Raw genomic sequence first — 12,771 nt, forward strand, 5'->3', positions numbered from 1 at the left:
CCCCCTCCGCTCCGGACCCGGACTTCCGCCGGCTTTCCCCGCCTCCGCCCGCTTTTCCCTCCTCCGCCCGCTAGGGGGCTGCGGAAGGGGCCGCGAGGCCTTCTAGTCCCTTCCGAGCCGCCGTAGCGCGAGCCGCGGGAGTTCGGCAGCTCCGGTCGCCAAGGCAACGGGCTTCGCTGCGCTCGGCGGGCGCCAGGCAGCCCGGGGGAGGCGCTGCGGGCCAGCGGCCCGGACTCGGCTGGCGGCGGGACGGCAGGTGAGCAGGGGCAGGGCGGGCAGTCGCGGTCCTAACGCGCGGTTCCCGGCGTCGAGTCGTCTCAGCGGGCGAGGGGCTGGGCCGCTGGGGACTCCCGGGAAGGAGACGGGGCCTGACCTTTATCCGCTCCCCCCACTCTTGGCGCCAGGGCTGCGCCCCCTCTTGCCCTTTACCCGTCCAGCGCTTTGGTCTGTTTATTATATTTGGGGGCCATTGGCGTGATTCGAAAGTTTTTTTTTAAAGCTCTTCTTATTTGGGGCCGAGGAATAACTCAGAATTGCAGAAAATGTGCGTCTGTGCGACTCTTCTGGGGCCAGAGAGGATTAAGTTCTTTGTCCATCAGTTTTCCCATCTGCAGAATGGGGATAATGATAGCACCTATCTTAGAAGCTTATTACAAAGCAAATAATATATTTCAAATCCTTCCAGGTAAGCCTTGGGAGCTTTCGTTGTTACTACTACTACTAGAAGGAGGTCCATCATTGAGCATGTGTTGTGTATCAGGGCCTGGGCTAATTGCCAGGGGTAAAAAAGTGAATGAGACATCTTGTCCTCAGGGAACTCCACAGATTTAAGGTATAAATAGGAACTCATTGTGGTTCCAGCTATGATTTTGGACATACAGGGGACTGTGAATGCACAGAGAAGGCAGTTACCCCAGATTTCCGGAGGTGAGGTTGGGGAGGATGGTCAAAGAGAGTTTCCAAAAGAAAATGATTTCCAAAATGAGACATGAAGGCTGCCTCTGTATTGGCCGGAAGATGAAGCTGGTGGAGTGCATAGTCTTCTAGGTAGAGAGAACGGCCAGTGCAAGGTCTTGGGGAGAGAGTGCAGGCTTCTTGGGCATCTGCAGGGATTTCATAGCCTGTTTAGAGACAGATTCCGGGAAGTGGAAGTGATCTGGCTCGGTGTGTTTGAGAGATAAGCAGGTGCTCTTCTTATAGAAGAAAAACTTTACTTGTATCTCCTCCTGAGTTTGGACTTTGTCATGGGGGTTAGTGGGGAGCACGATTTAAATCAGGCAGTGAGTGTGTGTTGCGTGATCAGAGGTATGGTTTTCAAAAGACCAGGATTTTTTTTTTTGTTCTTTCTTGGTCTCATCACTTCTCCAGTCTGTTTTTCACATTGCAGCTCTTCATTTATGGGGATTCAAAAAAATATTAACTGAGCACCTGTTATGTGCCAGGCACTGTGTAAGTAGTAAGGAATCAGGTTCCTGCCCTCATGGCATGTATTCCAGACATTAAAGGTACATTCATGGAGACAAAAGCAGTCCAGTACAACTGGGACTGAATCAGTATTGGAAGAGACCCATCCAGAGAGTTTTTTCTTTTTTCTTTTGAAGGCCCAGGTCATTCAGGGCCACTGTCTTGTACACTCTAGGCAGAACCATTCACTTGGAACTACACCAAGAAGAAATGGCCAGAGAAGTGGGAGGAGAACTAGGAGAGTGTAGTAAAGCCCAAGGAAGAGGTCCACTTTGCTGCATGCTGCTGAGATTTCAAGTGAAAGAAGTTAAACGTTAAAATGTGCCTTTTGCAGAAGTAAATATAGAGGTCACTGAAGACCCAGTTGAGCAGATTTGGTGAAATGATGGGGGTGGAATCTATAATATCGGCAGGTTCCAAAGGTTCAATGTAATATGTCAGTGGGATGAGGAGAGAGTGGGATGTGAGAAAGTAAAGGCAAAGTGTAGGCAGCTCCAAGAAGTTTGGCTGTGAAGAGAAGCGAGAAGGCTGGAGAGCAATTGGGGAATCAGGTGAAGTCGTTTTAAGCAGGAGAGAGACACAAGCAGATTTAAATGCTGATGGCAAACAGCCAGTAGTGAGGGAGAGAAAATACAGGAGATGAAGGGGAAAATCAATGGCACAACTTTCCAGCGAATGTGAGAGTGGATGCGATCCACAGCACAGATCCTTTGCAAAGAGTCTGATGACGGCTTTTTTGTTTTGTTTTGTTTAGTTTTGGAGACGTGGGAAGCAAGGTAATTGCTGAAAAGGAGCACACCTGTGTAATGCAACCAGAAGAAATAAGTAAAAGATGTACGCATGGAGAGAAAGTTCTATTTTCTTTCTCAACAGATAGGAGACATTTATTGAACTAACATTGTGTTAAGCACTCCCCATGCAGTCTCAGTTGAAAACGTGATCTTTACATCAACCCTGGGAGATAGCCTCTAGTGTAATTCCTAGCTGATGGATGAGGAAATGCAGGTAAAAAATGCTTAGCCAAGGTCACACAGGATTTGAATCCAGGCCTGCCTGAGCCAGAGCTTTTGCTCTTAATCGCTACCTAAATGATACGATTGTCTGCCTCTGATACGATTATCTGCTGAGAAAATTCAAGAGAATTGAGTTAAAAATAAGCAAGCTACAAGAGAGACAAAAAGCAATAGTAAGAAGATGGAATTGTAGGTGAAATGACAATAGCAACATGAAAAATAAATACCTAGGAATAAACTTTAAAATAAATGTGCCTAGCTAGTCAGATAGAATAAGAGTTGGCTGGAGGTTTGGAGATATGGGTCAGGATGGGTGCTTGTGTGAAGAGGAGGTATTTTTGCCTTGGGAAAATCAGGGTATGGATACCAGAAAAAAAGGCATGTAAAAAAACCAGATGTCTGTTATGGACATGATGAGAAAATATGCAAACTTGTTGACTGTGATGTTTTTATAATATTGAAAAACTGAAAGCCGACTGGTTAAATCATGATGCAGTTATATGATGGGTACTGTCAGCTGTTAAAAAAGGAGGCGGGAGCCATATATATGAGAAAGATGTTTACATCATATGGTTAGGTGTGAAAAACAGATGACAGTATGTTTCTATTTTTGTTTTTTTTAAGTGTATACATACATATTTATAGGAAAAATGTCTAGAAAGATGAGTTGTTTAAAACAATTTTTTATTTTTAATTGTGGTGAAATACCCATAAACTTATCATAACCGTTTTTAAGTGTTAAGGATATTCACAGTGTTGTGCAGTCAACCTCCAGAACTTTTTCATCTTGTGGAACTGAAACTTTATACCCATTAAAACAACTCCACGGGGGCTTCCCTGGTGGCGCAGTGGTTGAGAGTCCGCCTGCCGATGCACGGGACACGGGTTCGTGCCCCGGTCTGGGAAGATCCCGCGTGCCGCTGAGCTTGCGCGTCCGGAGCCTGTGCTCCGCAACGGGAGAGGCCACAACAGTGAGAGGCCCGCGTACCGCAAAAAAAACCAAACAAACAAAAAAACAACTCCACGTTTCCCCCTCCCCCTAGCTCCTGGCAACCGCCATTCTACTTTCTGTTTCTATGGATTTGGCCACTCTGGATACTTCATATAAGTGGAATCATACAATATTTGTCTTTTTGCGATTGGCTTTTTTCACTTAACATCATGTCCTCAAGGTTTGTGTATGTTGTAGCATGTGTCAGAATTTCCTTCCTTTTTAAGGCTAAATAATATTCCATGTGTGGATATACACATTTTGTACCTACATTGTATTTATGAACACATTTTGTTTATCCATTCCATAGATGGACATTTGGGTTGCTTTCCCCTTTTGGCTGTTTTGAATAATGCTGCTACAAACATGAATGTGCCAGAAAGATAAGTTCTTTATGTCTGTGTCCTGAGATCATGGGGAGACTTTTATTCCTTTCCTTATTGCCTTATTTTTCTTTTTTATGAGCATGAATGGCTTTCATAATTGGAAAAAGCAATAAGGATATATCCTATTTAGGGAGATGGGGGAGTAAAGGTTAAAAAAAAAGGGCCTGGTCTAGGGCAGTGGCAGCAGGAATGGAATGGAGTGGGCAGATTTGAGAGACATTTCAGGAGAATCAACAGGACTTGACAACTAAGAGGTAAGGGAGAAAGGAGTGGAGGATGAAGCCTTGGGGGCCTGTGGGGAGAAGGGGCTTAGACTAGGGGAGGAGGGAGGAAATAAGGCTGGAGAGCCACCTGAGCCTTTTTGTTCAGGAGTTTGGACTCTTTCCTGAAAGCAGAGGGAAACCATTGAAAGGAAGGGAAATGACTTAATCAGATTCGCATTATAGAAAGATCACCCTGGCTCCCGCCAACCCATTCTGCAGGCTGAAGCCAGATAGTGACAGATTTCCCTTTGTGTTACTTAGACTTGAACCTTTGTTAATTTCCTTTTATTTGAGATGAAGCATTAATGCTGGAAGATGCAAATCTATTCTTCTCAAAGCACCTGGAATATTTTAAACAAAGTCCTATTTAGATTACCTTGATTCCTAATTGCATTCAGTTGTATCTTAACACAGTCTCCTGAAAATTACTTTCTATCTTTAGCAGGGGAAATATAATTGGGAAAGTAAACAAGAAATATAAACAGCTCAAGTTAGAGACTTTCAATTTTTTTTTTTAAAGATTTTATTTATTTATTTTTGGCTGTGTTGGGTCTTCGGTGCTGCGCGCAGCCTTTCTCTAGTTGCGGCAAGCGGGGGCTAGTCTTCATTGCAGTGTGAGGGCTTCTCATTGCAATGGCTTCTCTTGTTGCAGAGCACAGGCTCTAGGCGCACAAGCTTCAGTAGTGTGGCACGCGGCTTCAGTACTTGTGGCTCACGGGCTCTAGAGCACAGGCTCAGTAGTTGTGGCGCCCAGGCTTAGTTGCTCCGCGGCATGTGGGATCTTCCCGGACCAGGGCTCGAACCCGCGTCTCCTGCATTGGTAGGTGGATTCTTAACCACTGTGCCACCAGGGAAGCTGCAAGACCTGCAATTGATTGCAATATCTTTGACACTCCTTTGGGGAGAAAGGGGCCAGTGAAGTAAACAGTGTCTTATTAAAGGATTACTACAAAACAAAAATTGTTGAGAGTTCAAATGGATTCAGCTTATTACCTGTTTCTATTCCCACAAACCTGTAATGTGTCTCTGCTTCCAGAGCATTGCAGAGAGGGAATTAACTATCGTGCTGATGTTCTTAAGTGTTTTGCAGTTTATGAGAGCTGCATGTCGGAAAGATGTGAACCCATGATCTCATTTCATTCCTCCCAGTAACTCTTAAATAGGGATTATCATTTCTGTTTTCAGATGAGGAAATTGAAGATCAAAGGATTTAAGAAACCTCCCAGCTCCTACATCTAATGAATTCCGGAGTTTGAATCCAGGTTTTCTTATTTTCTTTTTATATTATAGTTTCTTATTATGGAAAGTTTTAAACATATACAAAAGTACAAAAGATGGTATAATACCTTATACCCCAGCTTCAACAGATACCAACATATGGTCAGTTTTATTTGATCTATAGCCCCCACTCCCTCCCCACCTTAGATTATATTAAAGCAAATCCTAGACATCATATCATTTCATCTATAAATACTTTAATGTACATCTAAGAGGTAAGGATTTTTTTCACCCCCTTTTTCTCCCTATAATCACACCTAAGAAAATGAACATAGTAATTCCTAAATATTACCTAGTATCCGCTTGGTATTCAGTTTCCTCAGTTATCTCATAAATGTCTTTTTACAGTTGGTTTGTTTGAATTGGGATCCAAACAAGGACCACCTATTACATCTGGGTGATAGTCTCGTAAATCTTTGAATCTATAGCAATTTCGTCTCTTCTCCTCCCCCCACACCCACGCTTGCCCTTTATTTGTTGAAAAATCAGGTCATTTGTCCTGTACAACTACTCTGGATTTGGCTGGTTATATCCCTTTAATGTGTTCCTCCATTCTCTTTATTTTTTTGTCCATTGTACTTTATGGGTGGTGCTGTGTATCATATCAGCAGGCAGTAAAGGCTGGCTCTCACCTTATGTGATATTAAGATTGATCATTGGGTTCAGGTGTTTGTTGGAACGATCCCTTCATTGTAAGTTTCTCAGTAGCCTTTCACAGAATGGTTTTAGCAGCTGTTAATTATCATTGCCAAGATTGATTTCATGGGGGGGGGGGGTTGCAAAATGAATACAGGTTTTCCTGATGCCAAGTCATGTGCTCTGTTAAATCCCACTGTCTCCTGATTAAAGGAAACCTTTGCACGACTGTCATGTATTTTCCCCTCTGGTAGGTGGAGAAAATTCCCTCAGTTAATAATTCAGCTTAATATATATTTTTTAAGAAAACAGCCTGTATGTTCTGTCCAATACTGGTTACTTACAACATTGCTTTTCTGGGTTGGTCTTATGTGCTGGCAAAACCACACGGTGAAGGGCTGCTTGTACCAGTGCTTTGCAAACCGTAGGTTGTTACCTACAGTAGGTTGGGAATTAGTAGGTAGAGGAATTATTTGGGAGAGGAGTTCCAGCATATTTTTTTCTTTTAGTGGGAAAAAAACCCCAATAGAACAGAAGAAAGATTATATCTCATATATTAAGAATAAGCTTTCTTTTGTAAAACGTTTTTTCAGCCCTTTTTATGTATGTGTAAGCCAACGGTATAAAATGTATTCCACATTGAGGGCATGTTCAAAACCATATTGTTCCAGTGTTTAGATGACCACCCTGAGATGTAGCAAATTTCTCAGCCAAGGGTTCAATTATGTTCAAATCTACTACTTACAAAATAGTGCAGTACATTGATCCATTTTAGAATGTCATTTAAAAGATTTTTTGGGTGACCGCCAGTTAACCAAAATTACGTTACCCCCAATAACCTAATCCTCTACTATTCCATTTGGATTGAATGCATGGAGAAATGTGAACTCTCCAGGGATTTTCATATATAGATACTTTCGATTGTCTGTTACCCTTGAGGTGGGGTAGATGATTTCAGACAGCACTGACATCATTGAAAGCATGCTGGAGTCTCATCAGTATGAGTTGGTTGGGAAAAGGAGAGAAGTCAGGACTGGGCCTGTGGAGAAACTGACTCAGCCTCTTGGCTGGCTTCTGGGGCATGGCAGTGGAGTGAGAGCAGCCATTCCTCCCAGGCTCACAGTGGTAACAAAAGTAGTCCTAATATTTGTTCCTGCCCTGATTAGGATTGGCTAGGACATGAGTGGGTGGGGTATTTAGTGACACCAGCCACGGAGGCCTAGGAAATGCAGATGTTGCACTGTGTCGTGCAGTTAACATTTTAAAGCTGTGGAGACTGGAATCCGAGAGTGTCTGTTGCTCAGAATCAACCAGTAAATGCGGGAGCAAAGTTTCAAGGCTTTACCATATTCTGAATATTGTAATATTCTGAATAAATGTGTGGCGTTGAGTAAGTTCTTTAATAATAGTACCTACTGCTACAGTTGTTCTAAGGATTGCCTATGTAGTTAAAGCACTTAACATAGCCTGTTCATGGGAACCCTTCAGTAAATATTAGCTGCTATGATTATTTTTCCTTTTTTTTTGTCATTTTTTTCTTCTTTCTTTTTTGATAACGAACTTAATTTATGTATATTTTTAACCTCTCCTTATTGATTAAATGATTAAAACAGTATTAGAAGGATTTTTAAAATATGAGATATAATTGACATATGACATTGTATCAGTTTTAGCTGTGCACCATAATGATTTGATATATGTATGTATTATGAAACGATTAACCACAAGTTTAGTTAACAAACATCACCACACATAGTTACAGTTTTTTTTTCTTGTAATGAAAACTTTTAAGATTTACTCTCTTAGCAAATTTCAAATATACAAATAACGTTATTTTTACTAGTCACCATGCTATACGTTATATCCCCAGGACTTACTAGCCTTATAACTGGAAGTTTGTACCTTTTGATTACCTTCACCCATTTCACCTATCTACCCCTGCCCGGACCCCTGCCACCTGTCTCTGGCAACTGGCAACCACCAGTCTGTTCTCTGTATCTATGAGTTCGGTTTTCTTTTAGGATTCCACATATAAGTGAGATCATACAGTATTTGTCTTCTGTCTGACTTATTTTACTTAGCATAATGCCCTCAAGATTCATCCATGTTTTTTGTTTTGTTTTGTTTTTAGTTTTTACTTTATAACAAAGTGAATCGGCTATACATATACATATATCCCCATATCTCCTCCCTCTTGCATCTCCCTCCCACCCTCCCTATCCCACCCCTCTAGGTGGTCACGAAGCACCTAGCTGATGAGCTGATCTTCCTGTGTTATGCAGCTGCTTCCCACTAGCTATCTATTTTACATTTGGTAGTGTATATATGTCCATACCACTGTCTCACTTCTTCCCGGCTTACCCTTCCCCCTCCCCGTGTCCTCAAGTCCATTCTCTACACCTGCATCGTTATTCCTGTCCTGCCCGTAGGTTTTTCAGAACCTTTTTTTTTTTTTAGATTCCATATATATGTGTTAGTATACGGTATTTGTTTTTCTCTTTCTGACTTATTTCACTCTGTAATCCATGTTGTTTTAAATGACAGTATTTCCTTTTTATGGCTGACTAGTATTTCATTGTGTGAGTGTATATATATACACACACCATATTTTCTTTATCCGTTCATCTGTTGATGGACACTTAGGTTGTTTCCATGTCTTGGCTATTGTAAATAATGCTGCCGTGAACTTGGGGATGCAGATCATTTTCCAAAATAGAGATTTCATTTCCTTTGGGCAAATACCCAGAAGTGGAATTGCTGGGTCATATGGTAGTTCTGTTTTTAATTTTTTGAGAATCTTCCACGCTGCTTTCCATAGTGGCTGCACCAATTTACATTCCCACCAACAGTGCCCAAGGGTTCTCATTTTTCCACGTCCTTGTCAGCACTTGTAATCTGTTGTCTTTTTGAGAAAAGCCATCTTAACAAGTGTGAGGTGATATCTCATTGTGGTTTTGATTTGCCTTTCCCTGATGATTAGTGATGTTGAGCACCTTTTCAGGTACCTGTTGGCCATTCGTATGCCTTCTTTGGAAAAATGTCTATTCAAGTCCTCTGACGGTTTTTTTTAGTCAGATTGTTTTTCTTTGCATTGCATGAGTTCTTTATATATCTTGGAAATTAACCCCTTATCAGGTATGTGATTTGCAAATATTTTCTCCCATTCTGTAGGTTGCCTTTTCATTTTTTTGATGGTTTCCGTTGCTGTACAGAGCTTTTCAGTTTGATGTAGTCCCACATGTTTATTTTTGCTTTTGTTGCCTTTGCATTTGGTGTCAGATCCAGTCTTTGCCAAGACTGATGTCAAGGAGGTTACCCCTCCTTGTTTTCTTCTAGGAGTGTTATGCTTTCGGGTCTTATGTTCAAGCCTTTAATCCATTTTGAGTTGATTTTTGTATATGGTGTAAGAAGTGGTCAAGGTTTATTCTTCTGCATGTGGCTGCCCAGTTTTCCCGATACTATTGAAGTCACGATCTTTTTTCTATTGTATATTCTTGACTCCTTTGAATAAAATTAATTGACCATATATGTGTGGGTTTATTTCTGGGCAGTTCAACTCAATTCTCTTCCGTTGATCTATGTGTCTATTATTTCTGAAATATGTTTCACAGTGTTGATTGGTTAAGCTTCCTGCTACCCCCTGCTCAGTTTCATTTTTCAGCTGCTGCCTTGGCTTCCATATGGACTGGTGGCACACACCTCTTACTGAAAAAATGATTCCTTTGGTTTGAGACAGCTAATAGCTGCCAATATTAGAGAGATTAGCACCTAGTTGAGTGGCTCTGAAAATGGTAGGATTTGGGGGAGATACATAGGCAGGTGATACCTTGTAAACAAAGAAACAGAGCAAAATGTTTCGTTTTTGTTTTTAATTTAATTTTTACTTGTGTCAGAGTAATTCTATGCTGTAACATTCTCTATTTGGGCATCTCAACTGCCTAGAGAATGAAGGTTTCATATACAAATGTCATTTAAAAATATAACTTCTAAGTTTTCATAAACAATTTATTATGAGGCTGTTTAGTCGTATATGAGGCAGATTGGGGTGATTTATTTAAAAAGTGATTCTCTGTAGCCAGTGTACTTCTAGGACTAGACTGTGTTTCTGTTTGAACTCTTGTACCAAAGCCTAGCATTCTACTGCTTACTGATTGTATTTTGCTGCCTAAGAAAATAAATACTGTATATATTATAAGTTAGTTTATCTAAAACATAATACCTGTTTCCTTGTGTTTTTTTTTTTTTTTTTTTTTTTTTTTGCGGTACGCGGGCCTCTCACTGTTTGTGGCCTCTCCCGTTGCGGAGCACAGGCTCTGGACGCGCAGGCTCAGCCGGCCATGGCTCAGGGGCCCAGCCGCTTCGCGGCATGTGGGATCTTCCCGGACCGGGGCACGAACTCGTGTCCCCTGCATCGGCAGGCGGACTCTCAACCACTGTGCCATCAGGGAAGCCTTCCTTGTGGTTTTTAAGTTAAAATCTGAGGCATTAGATCTTTTCAATTTAGGTTCTTTTCTTATGGATAATCTATTCAAGCTGAAGTCACTATGATTGAAAGTAACTGAAACTTAATTAAAATGATATTTCCAGAGAGGCTCCTAAAAATGGTGTAGCTTTCCTGTGGCTTCAGAGCCATTGGTCTCTTTCAGCCAGTATTTTGAAAATGCTAGAACTTGTAGGAATGCAGAGTTGTATAGCGGGAAGAACAAGACCTTGGATTTCAGGCAGATCACGGTGACCTCGGGCAAGGTCTTGTAGTCTTGGTTTCCTTATCTGTGAAATATCTCATGAGGCCCTTTGAGAGTTAACCATTATAAAATGAGACCGCTACAAGGGGCTTATTAACTGTGAGTTATCTTCTTTTCTCCCATTCCCAATTCCACAAGCCTACCTGCTATGTGCTTCTACTTACCACCAAAAGGAAACTTGAAAAAGAAGAGCTGGTTATCTAATCTGAATTTTCAACGTAAATTAAACATATGTAATTATATTGCTTTCTTGTGTGCATAGGGTTTAACATTCAGTGGTTCTCGATGATCTCTGCTTGTTGTATGTGGTATGTATGGCCATCTTTTCCAAACCAAAAAGTTGGGACTTGTGTTCTGATGAGTATAGTATACTTAGAGGGTCAAGAGAACAGAATATTTTAAAAATAGTGCAGTCTCACGGAAATCATAGATGTGTTCTTATGTGTCCAAAGGAAGCAGTACAAAGGCATGGTTAGGAGGCATTGGAGTCCTTTGGACATGAGTTCAAATCTTGGCCCTTTCTACTTTCTTCTACAAGTTACTTAACCTTTCTTTCTTTTTTTTTTTAATGTTTGAAAAATGTTTTATTTTGCTTGATAACTATAGAAAAGCCCTTATTGTGATTAGCACGTGAATAGGAGGATCATCTTTTTAAAAAAAATTTAACTTTTAATTGTTTTATTGAATGAGTTTCTAAAAATTCTGTAGTGCTTTATAATTTTCAAAAGTTTCACAAACATTATTTTATATAATTTCATAATAACCCTTTTTCCCCCTACCCCTGTATTGCCTCTCCCCCTTCCCTCTCCCCACTAGTAACCACTAGTTTGTTGTCTGTATCTGTGAGTCTGCTTCTTTTTTTACTTAACCTTTCTTTCTAAGCTTCAGCATTTCCTCACTTGTAAAATGGATGTAATGAGAGTTCCTCATCTCTTGTGAGGATTGCATGAGATAAAGGGCTCAGCACAAGGTCTGGCAGGTAGTAAGTACTTGACATTATCTGCCAACTGTTAGGATTGTTATAAGACCTTTGAAACGTGCACTTATTCAGTAACCTTCTTTGGAAAAGCCTGTAGACGAACAAAAAGTTCTCCTAAGTAACTCAGTATTTGGTAACTTATTGTATAATAACTTCTTTATCAGGCCTGTATGGAAAAGGCACAGAAATATTAAGGACCCAGTGCCCAACTTTGCATGCCCCTTGGGAAGACCTCACTCATTTGCCTTTCTCACAATATTTGAATAACACTTAGCACCTAGTCGATTGCCTCTAAGATGATCTCTCTAGAGTGGGGATATTTTTTGGCTCACATAACTTGTACTTGCCCCAGAAGTAGGACAGAATTCAGCATTAACGTAATCCACTGTCTCAGGCTGCTTGCCCTGTGAATCTCTTGGTTGTGTCCTCCCTGGGGTGTTGGCTTCATCCTCAGGCCAGCAGCAAAATATGGGCAGCAGTTCTGGGCCCCAGATCCATGTACGGCACCTACCAAAGCAGTAGAAAGATCCTTCCTTCCTCTGATCTGCTAAGAATGAGAATTTTCTCAGAAGCCCCCACCCCCCCATACTAATCCTACAATGTCATTGGCCTGAATTGGGTCATGTGCCCATTCCTGAACCACTTCCTGTCACCAGGGCAATGCCATGCCTTATTGGCCTCGGCCTGGTTCCTAAACAAGTTATTTACGAGGGGGATGAAATTATATTTAGGCCAATCAGGAACAGAATTGCGTGTCTGTTAGGAAGAAAGTTTTTCTGTGACTAGGAGGAATGGACACTGAGTAGATTGGTCAGCTAGGATTTGCGTTGGCTGCTGGTAACAAGGCTTTAAGTAAGACGGGTTATTTATTTTTCTTTCAAAAAACATTAAGTCCGAAATAGGCAGTCTGTTGCTGGCATGGCAGTGCCACAGTGCGACAGTCTAGCCTTTTCTCTTTCTGCTTCACCATCCTTAGCACACGGCTGGCATTCTCATGGTCACCTTGTGGTCACAAG

At 41.4% G+C, this 12,771-nt stretch overlaps 1 protein-coding gene across 1 annotated transcript in view; it reads left to right on the plus strand.

The window, feature by feature from the left end:
- The first annotated feature begins 103 nt into the window (after positions 1-103).
- The window catches only part of PKIG (cAMP-dependent protein kinase inhibitor gamma), a 100,554-nt gene continuing 87,886 nt past the window's right edge, over positions 104-12,771 (plus strand). The window contains exons 1-2 of the mRNA XM_089896946.1: positions 104-256; positions 5,303-5,379. The gene's annotated coding sequence lies outside the window, so the exon portion shown is untranslated. The remainder of the gene's footprint in view (positions 257-5,302; positions 5,380-12,771) is intronic.

Source organism: Delphinapterus leucas, chromosome 15 (genome assembly GCF_059928025.1).
Source record: "Delphinapterus leucas isolate spDelLeu-1000000601 "Yukka" chromosome 15, BTC_Dleu_Yukka2, whole genome shotgun sequence".
NCBI classification, from domain to species: Eukaryota; Metazoa; Chordata; class Mammalia; order Artiodactyla; family Monodontidae; genus Delphinapterus; species Delphinapterus leucas.